General features: G+C 35.4%; 1 pseudogene; it reads right to left on the reverse strand.

Annotated features, from left to right (window-relative positions):
* Window positions 1-18,043: 18,043 nt before the first annotated feature.
* Window positions 18,044-19,160, reverse strand: part of LOC116848939 — a 19,945-nt pseudogene continuing 18,828 nt past the window's right edge.

The raw sequence follows: 19,160 nt of genomic DNA on the forward strand, positions 1-19,160 counted from the left end.
TCTTCGAGAAAGAAAAAGAAAGACAGAAGGAGAAAATAAATAAAAAAAAAACCCTCTAATTAAAAAATAAAATATCTAGAAAAAATCTGTCTAGTCCGAGCTAGATAGCTACGAATTACTTTTTTTTCTTCTAGCTACTAGCTAATTTTTTTGTTACACCCACTAGGAGAAATGAGCGTTACATTCCTGGCTAATGATTAGCTAACATTTTCCATCTTATAACTGTATTATATTACTGTATTATTTTTGCCTAGCTATTAGCTAATTTTTCTAGTACAGCCATTAGGAGAAGTGAGCGTTACATTCTGAGCTAATGCCTAGCTAATACTACTAGATAGTAACGATGTAAAACCCAACTTTTCTATGTCATGACTAGCCAATTACTAGATTCAATTTCTACTCGGGAAGTACTATTCTATAAATATTAGTGATGTGAAATATGACTGAATTTGAAATACAAGTAACAAAAATAACTAATAAATAAGTAAAAAATATTATATTATATTCGTATATTTTTTAAATATCGTTGTAATATTGCTAAAATAATATGGCAAATTAATGTCACTGCAATGTCTCTGCAACATTGCACAGCAATATGCAATCCTACAACGTTGTAGTAATGTTGCTGAAAGCTTTCGTGCTATATGGGCATTGCTGAGATTCAAACCTGAGACCTCTGGTTTTTGAGTTGTTAATCTTACCTACTGCACCACTGTCACTTTGACTGAGAGACGTTTCGTATTATACAGGTTCCCAAAATGTGGAATCAAATTTTAGGGGTATATAGTACTCGTTAAAACAAACCAAAAAATATCTTAATAAACAGTACTCCGAAAACCTTTTATTTCTGAGTTATAAAGCATTTTCTTCTGTGAAAAATAGAAAATAACTAAAATTTACAATATATGTTCAATTCAACACACAATTCGGCACATCTCCTCATCGATTCTTCGACAAGATGTTCTAGGATTTTCTTCAATTGTGCGTAAAATATTTTCCTCGAATGCAGGAGTTCTAATAAGTTGCGGTCTACCGCAGTCAACTAAATTTGGTTTGAACTATCCGGTCTCACGTAAGCGTTGATGAATTTTGCTAAACATTCTTCTACTTGGCTGTCGGCGATTCGGATAAGCTGCATGATACAAGCGTGCTGCTTTTGAAGCATTACCCTTTGCTCTGCCATACATAAAATAAATATCCATCAGAATTTGTGTAAAAGTTAGCCATTTTTCAGATAACAAACTAAACACGGTCCACAATCCAAAGTTGAATACAACAATCCCTGCGTAATTAGGTAGTCACATACAGGCGTCCGTGAATGAACTGACTAAGAGACTTGGAAACTGTTGTCAACAAATACGAAATAAACCTGGACTCTTTGACCTTCAATGACGAAACATGCCGAAATGTGTATTGACATGAGCCGAAGGCACATAGAACATTTATTGTAGATTTAATTTATTTTCTATTTTTCACAGAAGAAAATGCTTCATAACTCAGAAATAAAAGGTTTTTGGAGTACTGTTCATTAAGACTTTTTGGTTTGATTTAACGAGTTTTAACTACAGATCTCTAAAATTTGGTACCACCTTTTAAGAACACCCTGTATACATATGGTATATCCATGTACGAAAACATATCATTTATTTGAAAGAAGAGAATAGATCCTTTTAAATGTAAAAAGTATGTTTTTAAAAAGTATGTAAAAAATATATTTAAAAAGTATATAAAAAGTATATTTAAAAAAATATTTACTTGTTTTAAAAGTAAATAAAATACAAATAAATTATTTTATACATTTAAATAAATTGTTTTCTGATAATAAAAAAGACTTTAACTTGAAACACAAGAAAGAAACTTTTAATATTAGAAAATAATTTATTTAGATTTATAAAATAATTTACTTGTATTTTATTTACTTTTAAAACAAACAAATATTTATTGAAACACAGTTTTTACATTTAAAAAAACTAATTTTCTTCTTGTAAGAAAGTCATTTGCTTAATCTTATATATAGATATTTTAAATCTTATATATAGATTTTTTCAAAAAAATAATTATTTATCTAGAAATTCATAATTTTACAGCTTATTTTAAATATAAGCTTTTACAGCTTATTTTAAATTTAAAAAAATTTTATTTTTTATTTATTACATATTTTCTAAAATCTAACAAATATATTTTTTAAGTTAAGAAATTACTTAACAAAATATGTTTCTTTGATTTAAAGAATTTTTTTTAGTGTATATATTACCAATTTAAATTTATATTTTTTATTTTTTCATTAATTTAATAATTATAAATAATTATATTAATTTTTTTCATGTGTAATATTTATTGAAATATTTATAAAATATTACTACTAATATTTATTTTTTGTTTATCATAGATATTGTATAAAATATTTAGTCTACATTTTAATAATATTTTGAATAAAGTTTTTGATACATTTCCCTTTTTACGTATATAAAAAAATATTTATAAAATATTAAAAAAAAATAATTTGATAAAATATTTAAAAAAAATAATTCGAAATAAATATTTATAAATATTTATAATTAATATTGTGTGCTGTCTGGGTTAATACTTTAAATTTTGACAGTACTGTACGTAATTATTTCATCACTTAGCAAAGTATTACATATTAGTATTTAAATATTGACAATGCTCTACGTAAGTATTTTATCACTGAACGAATTATTATATATCAATATTTAAGTATTGAAATTAATCATAAGGTAGTATTTATAACACTAAACATTGAAATACTTGAGTACTAAGAGCTGTATTTGAATCACAGAATATTACTACACACTATATTTTTAATACTGGAAATAAGTAATTAATCAATGATTCTCAGTATGATAATTCTGTAAGGGATGTTAGAGTAAACCACCGATGTTGTTCAGTAGAAAATCTCACAAAGCTGCTGGCAACGCATAATAAAGTTAAACTGCGTTTTTTTGTTACATATACAAATATAGGTTCAGTATTAAAAATACTGGATAATAAGTAATTATCAATGATTTTTAGTATGATATTTCTATAAGGGCGTTATATGCCCAGTGAGCAAAATGAGTGCAAATTGAGCGCAAATTGGCAGCAAGTTCGATCAAAACTTGATTCCAAAACCGTAGCCAAATATGTCCTCTTTCGGCTTATGTTTTGACCTCAAGGCTTGGTGCCGGATAATATGCAGCAAATTTGCAGCAAAAACCGCGCAATTTTAACAGCGCATAACTTTGCACCAAATAGGCACCAAACACCGAGCAACGCTTGCGTACAAAACACGAGAGCAAATTGGCAACAAATGCGCAGCAAACCTTGCACTCAATCAGCGTCAATATATATATATATATTAGGTGGTAAACTTAGTTCCTGCGGCTCACAGTTAGATGACGTTAGTTGTAGGTATAATTTATTTTGACATCTGAAACTGGCTGCATTTTAGAGGTTAGACATTTGTCAATAAAATTCAGTGCGAAGAGATTCATTTAAGCGAGCAGTGCTATTTTTTCTTTTGATTAAATATGGAACGTGATAAGTTGTTTTTTCGACATGTGCTGCTTCATTACTTTGACTTAAAAAAAACTGCAGCTGCAGCTCATAAATTGCTTTTCGAAGCTTATGGCAATTATGCTCCATCGGAAAGAACATGCCAAGTATGGTTTCAGCGATTTAAGAGTGGTGATTTTGATGTCAATGATAAAGAACGCTCAGGCCAACCGAAAAAGTTTGAAGACACCGATTTGCAGGCATTATTGGACGAAAACTCTACTCAAACGCTCCAAGAATTGTCTGCAGCATTAAATGTTACTCCAATGGCTGTTTCCTAACGTCTACATGCAATGGGAAAAATTCAAAAGGAGGGAAAATGGGTACCACACGAATTAACCGCAAATGCCATTGCGAATCGCTTAAACATCTCTATTTCTCTGCTCGCCAGGCAGAAAAAGAAGAGTTTTTTGTGGCGCATAGTGACTGGCGATGAAAAATGGATATACTTCGATAATCCTAAACGAAGAAAATCATGGGTAGACCCTGGCCAACCATCGACATCCACACCAAAGAGAAATATTCATGGCCACAAAGCAATGCTTTGCATTTGGTGGGATATGCACGGCGTCGTTTATTATGAGCTACTCAGACCGAACGAAAGTATCACGGGGGATCGATATCAATCACAATTAAACCGTCTGAATGAAGCATTGTTGGAAAAAAGGCCAGCAGTAGCCAGCAATCGACGTAAAGTCATGCTTTTGCACGACAACGCTCGACCACACGTTGCCAAAGCCGTCAAAGAAACATTGATGCAGCTCGAGTGGGAAGTTCTCCCGCACCCAGCGTATTCATCAGACTTAGCTCCTTCGGACTATTACTTGTTCCGGTCGATGCAGCACGGCTTGGTGGATACACACTTCAGAAATTACGAGGATGTGCGAAAATGGATCGACGAATGGATTGCATCAAAAGACCAATCGTTCTATCGTCGCGGAATCTACGCGTTGCCCGAAAGATAGGAAAAATGTATAGCTAGCGAAGGAAAATACTTCGATTAATGTATTTTTTGCTTTTGATGTCGAAATAAATGAATTTTTTAAACGAAAAAACCGCAGGAACTAAGTTTATCACCTAATATATCATTGTTCCTGAGAACCGGTGTTGAAACCAGCGTAGTAGTGTTCCGAATAGAAAACGATAGGAGCTCTATAGGTCGACTCTTATATGATACGATTACTACGCTAAAGCGAGGATTTTAATTGAAGCCATGAAATGTGTATTGTAAAATTCATATAAGATACAATAGACTTTATCGTGACGTTCGGATTGATTTACATAGGTATCAAAGTTCGACCGTAGTCTTATAGAATATTATTCAATATTACTAAATGACTATAGCATAATAACGTTAGCATTCATGTAATATGTGTATCGTAAAATGTTTATAAACTTGTATACATTTATTCTTGTATTCGTAGAATTAAACATTATAAATGTTGAAAGTTATTATATAAAACAATACATTCTTTATTGTTTTGTTCACATAAGTAATATCTACAATAGAATTATATTCATTACGATAAATCGTTTTTCGTTAAGAGAACTGCGTCAGATAGGCCAGATAGATTACAATACAATTTTTCGAGAAATTTATAATATTTTATCGTTTTTTATCGGCCTTTTTAAGCAGGGTTGTACAAAAATAGGTAATATCCCAAAAAACTTACCTTCTAAAAAAAGGTAAAAAAAGCGCCGAGTTTTTGCGCTCCGTACAAAAAACTAATGTAAAATAATCCGTACAAAATATTAAATAATTCATACAACATACTGTAATTTTCTATTACAAAATTAATGATATCAGAGATTTGCGTCAAGTATCATGAACCGTACAAAAAAACTATAATAATCCGTTCAAAAAGTTGTATTAAAAAATAAGTTGTACAACAAACTATACTTTTCTCCTATAAAATTAATGATATCAAGAAATTTGCGCTAAATAACTATGACTAATTATAACATATCATTTTTCTAATCACTTTATTAGACTCTGTTATGTACATATTTTTTTATCATGTTGATGATGTTGCATCGTTCCATGTTAGATGCCTGTTTAAACGAGTTTGTTACATTATTCGTGAACAATTAGTAAATGTAACTTGTCACTATTACTCATTATAACAGCGTTAGTTCCTAAATCTATATGGTATTCCAAATCCCAAACTTGTATTTGAAATGACCAAGTACACGAATTATAAAAAAGAAAAATAAAATTATTCAAATTACTCATTATAACAGCGTTAGTTCCTAAATCTATATGGTATTCCAAATCCCAAACTTGTATTTGAAATGACCAAGTACACGAATTATAAAAAAGAAAAATAAAATTATTCAAATTCACAAAAAAAACTTGGCGCGCTAATTTGTGTGACATCAAGATGCATCAGAGAATTCTAACCATATTTCATTCCACAGTAAGATTATAGAATAAAATTGAAATTGTTATTGCAACCCGGGCGCGCCAAGTTTTTTTGTAAATCTGAATAATTTTATTTTTCTTTTTTATAATTCGTGTACTTGATCATTTCAAATACAAGTTTGGGATTTGGAATACCGTATAGATTTAGGAAGTAACGCTGTTATAATGAGTAATAGTGACAAGTTACATTTACTAATTGTTCATGAATAATGTAACAAACTCGTTTAAACAGGCATCTAACATGGAACGATGCAACATCATCAACATGATAAAAAAATATATACATAACAGAGTTTAATAAAGTGATTAGAAAAATGACATTGTGCGCGCTTTCAGTGAGCGCATAGAAGCCGGCTTAGCTCCGCGGGGATCTCTGGGAGACGGGTTGTGGTACGTCAATGAGGTGATTTCGTTGTCCCAATTAACAGGTTTTATTATCAGAAAGACTTCCGGATCGGTCGTCGCTGTGGGTCGCACCTTCCGTCCTCGCTGGGCGGACGCGCTCGAATCGCAGCACAATGTCTTTTTGTTGTCGCCGAGAGGTCTTCGCGGACGGAAGACTTCGGAGGTCGCTTTCGCGATACAAGATTGAGAGCCTAACTCGCTTCGGTCGGCAGCCTTAGACTTCGCGAAATTGAGATGCGCCCGATGAGACGGCAAACGTTTTACTTTTGAGAGGCGAACGAAGTAGCTACCCGTTATAGAGAGACGGAGCTTTTATCTCCGCGAATTCAAAGCTGGCGATCGGTGATTGGTTCGGCCTCGCGACACATCGAGATGACTTTCCTTTTTCGTTGTTGATTTATAGAACCTTGATTTCGCGATCCGATTTTAGATTGCCATAGCAACCAACTAGCAAACAAAATAGATCGAAGTGTCGCGAGACCGAATGTTTACCGGCGACGCGGGTCACAGGTAGCACGCACAGAGATCTGTATATCATCTACTTCTCGAAAATTCTAAATAGAATCCTCGAGAAGCATAGGATGATCGATTCGAGGGAATCGCGAACGGCGACAAGATTTTAGGAAAATATGAGGCGAGTCCCGAACAGATATGTTATAATTAGTCATAGTTATTTAGCGCAAATTTCTTGATATCATTAATTTTATAGGAGAAAAGTATAGTTTGTTGTACAATTTTCTTTTTAATATAATTTTTTATACGGATTATTTTGTATTACAGTTATTTTGTACGGTTCATGATAATATAATTACTAAAATATATTATACTGTAAAATATATTAAATGATAAAATTTTTAATATACAATATTGTTGAAATATTAATGTAATGTTGCTAAAAGTTTGCTGGTACCTTGCAAATTTATGTATCTGCAATGTCTCTGCAATATGCAATATTGTAACATTGCAGCAATATTGCTGCAAGCGTCTGTGCTGTATGAGTTTACTGCATTATAAGGATATTAATTGTAATATACTGAGTAGAAAAATATCAGAACTTTGAATAAGTTTTCGCTGTTTTCCAACAGATGGCGTTACCAGAACTGCGTGTGTGTAGTTTAAGATGGTGGGTCGACCTAACGTTTGACAGGGACACCGCTCATGTAAACGTTAATAATTATTCGCTTCGTGTTGTTTAAACTCGCTATTGTTGTTATTAGCTTTTCGTGTGGTTTTTTGCGGTGTCTTAAGCATACCCAATTTTTTGTTTTTACATAACCCACTCGCCGCTTGAGCAAAATTCAGTCTTCACCTCCGGCTAACCTCACTCGCCCACGTGCGGGTGTGGTTACGCCACGTGCCCCAAAGTTGTTGCTACATCATCCCATCGATGAAAAAACATCAGATTCACCGAGTGAGAAAATCGACATCGATTTCGAAAAAGACGCGTCAAGTATCTCGCTCGCCAGTGATCGCCAGTGATGCTGAACTGCGAAATTCAAACTTCTACACCAGCCTCGTGGAAGAAATGGATTTAGATAACCTTCCTTAGTTCACTTCTAGGAAAAGACAATTGAGCGACATTTCAGGGACAAAAGACCCCCGTCAAGAGGTCAATAAGAAAAGCCTTAAAGCCTTAAAGTAAAGGTAATATGCGTACTGATAAGACTGACACTAATAAACCGTACTTACCCAATGATTCTGTCGCGGATAAGATGCACTCTGCTAGTGCTCAAACAAATAATTGCACTACTTACAAATATTTGAAGTCAGATCCCGGTCCTTTCAGGGACATCCTCCAACATAAGAAACCGGCCAACGAAGACCAGAATTCTAATCGCCCGCCTAAGGATATCGAGATTGCTCGTCTCCTGGCGAAGAACGGAGTCAAGTTTAAAGAAATTGAGCGTTGCAGCAGATTCAAATGGCTTATTTCTTTTATTACTAAAAGTGAGCCAACGATGCGGTTGACAACCGCTTTATTCGCAAACTTAATTTCGATATTTTCATTCCGTGGCATTTCTTATTTAGAAAAGTTATTGCAAGAAGAATTACAACGGACATCTCCAATGAGGAGCTCTTCAAGGAACTAAAGACTAGTAATCCTGACTTGATTTTTGAGGAAGTTTTTCGTTTTAAACGCAGATCTCAAGCAGACGGCCAATTCACCTTGGTCGACTATTTCTGTCAAGATTACTATTAGAGCTGCCTCCATCCCTCAACATTTGTTGCTGTGGAGAATCCGCACCAGTGTCAGCCCATACATTCCAAGAATTAGATCATGTTACAACTGCGGTCAATTAAATCACAACACAAAATTCTGCCAAAACATCTCAAAATGTTTGAATTGTGGTCAAGATAAACATGTTGAAAAACACGAAGCGTGCACTTCGCTCGCTCTTTGTGTTAATTGTAAAGGCAACCACCGCTCTCTATCTAACGATTGCCCCGAAATTGATATTAAGAAAGAAACAACAAGAAATGGCTGTAGAAAATGTGGATTTCAATGTCGCTAGAAGAATGGTGCACAACCAGGGTCGGGTCAATCCTCAGTTTCCTCCTGGGTCGCCAGCATCGTTCCCAAGTCTCAACAGATCTACTGTGTCGCCTCCTCTTAACAACACTTCTTCGTTGAACAATAACAACCGCAGATCTATATTTAATAACGTACTTTACTCACAAATTGTGTCAAGAAATACAAACTCTGCTATAAGTGCTTCTCTATCATCGGAAATTAATGACTTACATATTTGTAAGTCATTAATGAGTCACATATTTGTGACTTTATCGTGCAAACTATGTTATCCGTTTCTGATCCGCAAATTTTGTGTAATAGAGTTAAGCGCGCATGTACACTCAGAGGCAGGTATGGTGTCCCTCGGCGGGTCCGTATACGCCTGTCAAATAGTCGAAAGCGACAACAGGCGTATACGGAGGGCGTACTGTACGTCTGACGTACAACGCGAGAGAAGCGAAGAAGGCACGTAGGGGAAGTGGTGGGAGATATTTCGATGTTGCATTCTTTTCGCACGTCGTCCGATCGAGAGAGAAAACATCAGCAGACGTGATAGCTGTTAGTGGTGTCCTCAATAGCTGTCTCACTCACTCAACGCTTGAATGCAGAGAATATGAGCGAGACAGCAATAGGGACACCGCGCTGTCTCTATAGGTGTCTCGCTCGCTCTAGTATCCATGTATCACGCTTTCCTCTTTTCTCCTTAGCAGAAATGCACGTTGTGCCGATGAATGACACCGAACGACAAAATTTAACTCTTTTGTTGTACGAATGTGAATAGTCATTTCCGATGTATTTTTGCCCGCTAAGCACAAATCCTTAGTTCAAATTTGGTTACCACGTTACATTTTTGAAAAAAATGCATCGGAAATGATAGATATATTTCGTCATTATAAGGTCATTAAGATGCGCATGTAATATTGAAATATTAAGATCTTTACAAAGAATGAATTTTGCCGACATATGAAAAAAATTATCTTCTTCTGAAAATTATCATATTCTGATGTCAATGGTAATGGACAAAAACATTTCACAATTTGACATATCCTACGGAATGGAATAAATTTTTTTCTTCGTAAATTTTATGATAACCATCAGTATAGATATATCAATATGTAATCATAAAGTATAGACCTTTCTTTGCAATTTTAAAAAGAGGCAGATTTTTTCGCAGAGTTTCGACATATCTAAGGGCGCGATCCATTGCACGTTGCAAACGCTTCGAAGTCTAAGCACTCAAAGTTACCCATGCATTTCTTTTAAACCGCTTAAGACCGGGAATACAATAGGTGTAGTAAGCTTTAAGCATTAAGAAATTAAACAATCCTAGTCGACTTTTACAAGAATAATCGAATGAGGTTTGCCAATTTCTTATGACTTAAAGCTTACTACACTTATTGTATTCCCGTGCTAATTTGACGTACTAGATGGAATGAATTCTTTTCATAAATCTTATGATAATAATTGTAAAATATCGTCGTTTTCTTACAAATTAAAAAAAAATAAGAAAGAACTAATAATGTTATAAGGCTCTTGTAAAAATCAATTTAATTCTAAATATAAACAGTAGGCATATAAGAGCCGATTTTTCGCTGGTTCGTGTTATGTAGGTTTAATGTAAAGAAACAATTAATACAAGTCTTCTATAAATATCACGTACGTTTAGGTCCTCGGTTCGTATATTCTTCAGTGTAAAAAAAGAGGACAGGACAGAACACAACATAAATGTTGCAAATTTCGCGTAAAGCAAAGTAAGAAGTCAATGAAATCAAGAAACTGTAGACCCCTTTATTATTGGACCGCCTCCATATCTATTACCTTAAGAAGCAAGAAAAAGTCTCTTAAAAAAAAACTTGCTTTAATTGGAAACTTGTATTAATTGTTTCAATAAACTTACATAACACGAACCAGCGAAAAATCGGCTCTTATATGCCTACTGTTTATATTTAGAATTAAATTGATTTTTACAAGAGCCTTATAACATTATTAGTTCTTTCTTATTTTTTTTTAATTTGTAAGAAAACGACGATATTTTACAATTATTATCATAAGATTTATGAAAAGAATTCATTCCATCTAGTACGTCAAATTAGCACGGGAATACAATAAGTGTAGTAAGCTTTAAGTCATAAGAAATTGGCAAACCTCATTCGATTATTCTTGTAAAAGTCGACTAGGATTGTTTAATTTCTTAATGCTTAAAGCTTACTACACCTATTGTATTCCCGGTCTTAAGCGGTTTAAAAGAAATGCATGGGTAACTTTGAGTGCTTAGACTTCGAAGCGTTTGCAACGTGCAATGGATCGCGCCCTTAGATATGTCGAAACTCTGCGAAAAAATCTGCCTCTTTTTAAAATTGCAAAGAAAGGTCTATACTTTATGATTACATATTGATATATCTATACTGATGGTTATCATAAAATTTACGAAGAAAAAAATTTATTCCATTCCGTAGGATATGTCAAATTGTGAAATGTTTTTGTCCATTACCATTGACATCAGAATATGCGGCAATATTACTGAAATGTTTATAGCATCAGATGATTTTTTTCATATGTCGGCAAAATTCATTCTTTGTAAAGATCTTAATATTTCAATATTACATGCGCATCTTAATGACCTTATAATGACGAAATATATCTATCATTTCCGATGCATTTTTTTCAAAAATGTAACGTGGTAACCAAATTTGAACTAAGGATTTGTGCTTAGCGGGCAAAAATACATCGGAAATGACTATTCACATTCGTACAACAAAAGAGTTAAATTTTGTCGTTCGGTGTCATTCATCGGCACAACGTGCATTTCTGCTAAGGAGAAAAAAGGAAAGCGTGATACATGGATACTAGAGCGAGCGAGACACCTATAGAGACAGCGCGGTGTCCCTATTGCTGTCTCGCTCATATTCTCTGCATTCAAGCGTTGAGTGAGTGAGACAGCTATTGAGGACACCACTAACAGCTATCACGTCTGCTGATGTTTTCTCTCTCGATCGGACGACGTGCGAAAAGAATGCAACATCGAAATATCTCCCACCACTTCCCCTACGTGCCTTCTTCGCTTTTCTAGCGTTGACGTACAGTACGCCCTCCGTATACGCCTGTTGTCGCTTTCGACTATTTGACAGGCGTATACGGATCCGCCGAGGGACACCATACCTGCCTCTGAGTGTACACTACACAGAGAGTTTTCTCTTAAAAAGTTAACATTAACAATGTTTAAGTTAACATTAACAATGGCTAAGTTTATACAATGGAACTGTCAAAGTATTAAGAAAAAGCTCCCTGAGTTGGAATTTAATTCTAAAGATGCGTCTATTGTAGTACTTTGCGAAACCTGAGTTAGGAATCACGAGCGTCTAGTTTTAAGAAACTTTGACACCGTCAAAGTAGGTAGATCCGATAGACAGGGTGGTGGCGTGGCCATCCTCATTAGAAATGGGATTAAGTATTGTAGAGTCGATTCTTTATTTAATTGCTCGGGTAAATTGGAAGTTTGCGCCGTTGAGATAAAGTTGAATCAACGCCTCACAATAGTATCTTGTTACAAGCCTCCGGATAGGCATATTTCCTCTTCGGAATGGATTAGGTTTTTTAATCAATTTCAAAATGATTTCTTCGTCGGAGGGGACTTTAATGTTCATCACCCGGCTTGGGGTAGTGTCTCCCCTTGTCAAGGCGGTCAGAGTTTGGTGGATGCTCTGGACTCTACTTCCGCTTGTATTCTTAATGATGGTTTCCCTACTTTTTGCAAACCTAATAGCCATTATAAAGCTGCGTTAGATTTATCCTTTGCTAATCATCATCTTCGTCCTAGCTTCTCTTGGAGCGTAATGCAAGACATTTGGGGGAGTGACCATTCTCCCATTCAATTGGGTCTTATTGGCAATGTTGCAAATATTAATAGATTTCGAGCTTTTTTCAAAAGATATAACAGTGGATCGGTCTGGAAGGTGATTTCTTCTCAGCTCTTCTCGAGGACCCAGCAATGTTGCGACGTAGTTTACAATGACGATCTGGACATTCAAACGAGATATTCTTCTTTCATATCAATTCCATGGAGGATTGTACCAAGGCAGGTACTCCTCCTCCAAGACGCTCTAACAGTTCGGCCGTTTCAAGGGCTCCTAGATCAGCCTCGTGATGGAACGCTGACTGCGATCGTGTCATCCGTACCCGAAAAGCGTGCTTACTTAGATTCAAATATGCTCATACGTGGGAAAACTTTATTGAATATAAGAAAGCAGATGCTCGCGCTAAAGTAGAATTAAAAAAACACAAAAAAGAATATTTTGTTAAATTTTGCAGTTCGCTCAACAAATTCTCTAACATCAAGCATCTATGGCAAGTTATAAGAGGAATATCTAACAAATATAATCGCAAAGAGACATCCAATGAGTATAATACCAAAGTGGTATTAGCAGTTTTGGATTCTATTTCATCCCTATGTCCTCCGTGGGTGGAGGTTTCTTCCTGTAATCTAAACGACTGCTCAGAAAATCCCTTCCTGAGTAGCCCTTTCTCTATGACAGAGTTTGATGTAGCATTGGATTCATCCAGGATTTCTTCCAGCCCTGGAACTGATGGAATCGATTACTTTTTCATTAAATATGTATTTCCTACTCTTAAACAATGTCTCCTTTATTTAATCAACGAGATATTTCGCTTGGGGGTTTTCCTTTATGCCTAGAACGAATTCGCCTTGTTCTTCATTCCCAAAAAAGACTCCCAAAAAGTTCGCCCGATCTCCATGACTCAGTGTACTCTTAAAATTGCTGAAAGGCTCTTATTAAATCGTCTAAACTGGTTTATAGAAAGGAATGATTTCCTTCCGAAAAGTCAGTTCGGTTTTCGTAAAAATAAGTCCTGCTCTGATAATTTATCGATCTTTCATACCAACATTAATTTAAACTTTGAATTGAATGTTCATACAGCCGCCTTATTTTTGGATATCCAAAGTGCTTACGATAATGTCGTCTGTGACATCCTTATTTTTGGATATCCAAAGTGCTTACGATAATGTCGTCTGTGACATCCTTATTGAGAGGTTGAAGAGATTTCATATTCCGGCTTTCGTTATCAAATTTATTTTTAATATTATATGTAGATTTAACGTATATTACTGTAGATCTAACGTTATAAGATACAGTGATATTAACGAGATTCTTCTTGCGTATAAAGGCCTTCTTCAGGAAGCGTCTTAAGCTACTTTATTCAATTTACGTTTCCGAACTTGACAATATTGTCAGCTAAGACAAAGACTTTGCTATTCTTCAATTTGCTGACGACATATGCCTTATGTCGTCCAACAGTAATGCTAACGAAGCTCTAATTGCTCTGGAGAAGGGTGCAAATAGAGGAGGAGGGCATAGAAGGAGGAGGACATACTAGGTGGCGGTGGGACGCCATGCGTTTGAGATCTGCGTATCTTTTCGTTCCAGAAGGAGAAAAATATCGAAAGCGCGGTTCTGCTACACTGGGACTCAAACCCGGATCTTTCGCTTGCCGGGCGACTGTTCTAAACCACTGAGCTACCTGACGCTCCACGCTCACGACTTTCTCCTTTCCCCAGATAACGCTCAGAGATGCCGTTCGGAAGCGACATCTCTGGCGCGATCCCGAGCGCACGGTGACTACAGAGAGAAACAATGTTACTGTACCAAATGGCTGTCAGTCTCTCAAAGTCAAAGGTTGCTATCCTTTAAGACCTGCTGTCCATGTATGCCCGTCTCCACCGTTGCCCCTCCTCATCCGGTGCAAAATGGCTTCGCCAAATGGCTTCGCACCGAACGTGGCCTCGAATTGGCTCCTAATAAATCCGTTCTTTGTATGTTTAGTAGATGTCCACGCGTCCGCAATCATAGCTGATATATTAGCGTTGGTGATCATCGCATTTCATCCCAATCGACAGTTAAGTTCCTCGATCTGAACTTCCAAAACAATTTAAAATGGAATGATCATATTAATGCTATAGCTACTTCATGTATTAAACCTTTGGGTGTCATAGGCTTTCTCCGTTCTGTATGGTGGGGTGCAGACCCCTCACTCCTCTTACGCATTTATAAAGGCCTTATTAGGTCAAGAATCGATTACGATTCCTTTATTTGGAACAACCTCCCTAAATATCTTCTTTCGAGACTTGATAGGATTCAATTCTCCTCCTTTAGATTTGCTTTGAGATATCAAAGAACTAATCCGACAAATGTAATACTGGCCGAAGCTTGCGAGCCCTGTCTCACCGATAGATTCGAATTCCTTGGAAAAAATTTCATCACCAAGATTCTTACATTCAATAATCATCCTCTGATTCCACTTCTTCAACGTTACAGCTCCCTAATTTCCAATCCTTGTCATATCACACGTAATCCTATCCCTCAACTAATTCATTACTTTGATCTTATTTATCCTATATGTCATATTCTTTATTCATCCGAATATCCGCCATTCTGTAACTTTGACTTTCAGGAACTTTTGTATATCCCCAAAATCTCATTCTCAGAAGGCGATCTAATTAATAATGGTAACCATCCGCCATCTCACCTCTTAAGTTTGATGCCTAAAGATTCTAACTGTGCATGGTTTTTTACGGATGGTTCTAAGCTTGACAACTGCGAATTTGTAGGCTTTGCCGTGGTCGATTACCTATCACATCATTCCAAAAAATTTAGAACGACGGGTTTAGCTTCCATTTTTTCTGCCGAAACAATGGCTATTATATCGGCCATTGATCTTTTTGCATCCAAGGATCTTCCTCAAGCCAATATTTTTTCTGATTCCAGAAGTGTCCTTCAGGCACTTCATTCCCTACGAGGATGGAATTCTAAATTATATCTAATTATGCTTATTCGCCATAAAATCTTAAATCTACTCCATTTCGGAAAATCAGTTAATTTGTTTTGGATTCCAGCCTACAAGGGCATTGAGTTTAACGAGAGCCGATCTTGCGGCTAAAGAGAGTGCATCAAATGGCGTTGATTCTCAGCTTCTCATTCCGCCATCAGATTTAAGAGCTCGTTGGAAAGTTGACCTTTATAACAAGCTGGACTCGTGATGCAGGGAGTCAGGAAGGATAAAGGGTTCCCGTTTTTTTGAGACCTTTTATAAAGCGGACAGAAAGCCATGGTTTCATAATGTTGATTTCTGTAGACGCTCGGTTGTCTCTATTAATAGATTGAGGAGTGGTCACACTTCTCTTGTCGATCATTTATACAAAATTAATGTATCTGACTATCCGCTTTGCTCTTGCGGTGATTTCATACAATCCGCAAATCACGTTTTTTTCCAATGTGTATTATTCAATAGAGCGAGAGACCCTATGATTAAACGCGTAAGGAGAACAGTTTATCAAAGTTCTATGTGTATTGAGGAACTTTTGTGCTCCAACAAAACGTATATTTTGGAAGCAATCAGTCAGTTTATCTGTGCAATAAATATTAGAATTTAAGTGATTACAAAATACTAATTTAATTCATGCTTTATCTTGTAGATTATTTTCTTAAAATATATTTATCGATCTGTACCTTTACTTTTATACCGTATTTTAGTTCAGGCCAAATGTTTGTGTTTCAGTTAACGTTATTTGCGTATGCGATGAGGGCAATTATGATCGCGTTCCCTTACTGCTCAATTACATGTTCAAGTTTCCCTCCATTGATGTGCCTTAAACTATGTACTTTCACAAGATCTGTAAGCGCATGGGATATCCCAGCGCCCTCATATTATGAAATAAAAAAAAAAGTTTGAGATGGTAATGCATCTATAAGAAAGTACTATAAGCAAGCTTGAAATTCAGTGTATGTCATTTCGTCAAAGCCTAAACAACTATTTTTTCATAGTGTTAAACATGTCGAGTTTCATGCCAAAAAAAGAGTATTTACGGGGAATTTTACTGCACTACTTTATTAAAAAAAAAATCTGCAGCTGAAGCACACAGAATTCTTGTTGAGACTTATGGCGACCATGCTCTGTCGAAAATAACATACAGATTTGGTTTAGACGCTTCAAAAGTAATGATTTTGATGTTGAAAATAAAGAACGCTCTGGCCGAAGAAGTTTGAAGACGAAGAATTGGAGGCATTACTTCATGAAGACTCATGTCAGATGCTAGCTGAACTTGCAGAATCATTAGGAGCTGATCACACAACAGTTTCGAAACGTTTGAAAGTATTAGGAATGATTCAAAAGCAAGGATATTGGGTGCCGTACGAGTTGAAGCCGAGAGACGTCGAACGACGTCTTTTCACGTATGAACAGCTGCTTCAACGGCAGAAAAGGAAAGGTTTTTTGCATCGTATCGTGACTGGCGATGAAAAATGGATACACTACGATAACCCTAAGCGTAGAAGATCGTGGAGTAAGCCCGGCCACGCATCAACATCGTCGGCAAAGCCGAATATCCATGATTCGAAGCTTCTATGCATTTGATGGGATCAGCTAGATGTAGTTTATTATAAGCTGCTCAAACCGAATAAAACCATCATGCGAGATCGTTATCGACTATAATTGATGCGTTTAAGTCGAGCATTGAAGGAAAAACGGACGCTATACGAGCAGAGACACGACAAAGTGATTTTGCAACATGACAGCGGCCACATGTTGCACAACCGGTGAAAACCTACTTGGAAACGCTTAAATAAGAAGTCCTACCCCACCCGCCGTATTCACCAGACATTGTCCCTTCCGATTATCACTTGTTCCGATCGATGGCACATGGTCTGGCTGAGCAGCACTTCCATTCTTATGAAGATGTCAAAAAATGAGTCGACTCTTGGATAGCCTCAAAAAACGTGTCGTTTTTCGGATGTGGAATTCAAATGCTGCCAGGAAGATGAGAAAAAGTAGTGGCTAGCGATGGACAATACTTTCAATGACATGTTTTTTACGACTTTTTTTAAATAAAACATTAATTTTCACGAAAAATCAGCGAGAACTTATTCAAGATCCTAATATAAATAAATAATTAATTAAAATAATTAATATATATATGTATTTATATATATTAATATGTATGAAATTACAGCTCCATTTTATGAGGCGCTTTATTTATTAATAAAATAAAGGAGTAATTAATTTTCTTATATTAACGCTTTGCACCACATATATCAATCTAATTGACATATTGTAACATTCTATACAAAACATAACAATTAAGTTAAAAATAACGATAAATTTTATCAACTAATTATATTAATAAGAAATTCCATTTCCACCGTTAGTACATTCATACTTTATTATGTCGTCACTTCCTCTTTTCAATTCTGACTTTTAAAGGGTTTATGGGCATTAATACGAGATCCATCTTTAATTCTATGTCTTCTATTTTGACCTTCTTATCCACTTTTAATATGTATGTCCGCAACAGAGTTGCTATGAGAACTTTCATAGAAGTCATTGCATATCTCATACCTACAATTTTATAATTTAATTTCATATTTCATCACAGTACAGTTTAGCTCATGTATATTTACCTAATACACTCGTCAACAAAATTATCGAATAAGTAAATTCATATCGAAATTTCGCACAATTTTAAATTGGCATAATAGTGCGAAACATTATTGTATCTGTAATCTTCTTTCTTATTTTAAAGAGTAAATTCTGTAGTCTAAGGAGCATTCATCCGATTTTGATTTTACTCTCTCCCCTTCCCGCAGTCTTTTCAAAATGTAAAGACGTATTGCGTCTCCAAAAAATTACATAATTTGACGTATCTTACTAGGCGAACTAAATTTTTTTCGTAAATTTCATGATAGCCGTTGTAAAGTACAGACTTTCTCCTGCAATTTAAAAAAAAGTGGAGTTGTACGATTTTTTTTCGCGGAGTTGCGACATAACGTAGTTACTTATGCATTTTAATTTTAAATGAGCATAATACTATCGTATAAACGCGAAATACTATCGTATTTGAAATTTCTTTTATTTTGAAAAGTGAAGTCCATTCTTTAAAGAGCATTTGTCCGATTTTGAATTTAATCTCTACTTCGTGCAGTCTTTTCAAAAATAAAAACGTGTTGCTTCTTCAAAAAATTGCACAATTTGTCGTACCTGGGGTGGACTAAATTTTTCTCATAAAAGACCCCGCACAAAACCTTTGGAAAATGGTTTTCGGTCAAATTGGCTGAAATTTCACTATGTTATAGTTTTCGCCATGCTGATAAAAAGTTATCATTGCACCAAGTCCCAAAAGTCAATATTTCCCAAGATATAGGCAGGTGAAATATCTCGAAAAATATAAGTTTTACAAAAAACTGTTTCAGATCTTAAAAA

The sequence above is a fragment of the Odontomachus brunneus genome, unplaced genomic scaffold (assembly GCF_010583005.1).
Source record: "Odontomachus brunneus isolate Ranch 3 - 2012 unplaced genomic scaffold, Obru_v1 Obru_scaffold_001, whole genome shotgun sequence".
Taxonomy (NCBI): Eukaryota; Metazoa; Arthropoda; class Insecta; order Hymenoptera; family Formicidae; genus Odontomachus; species Odontomachus brunneus.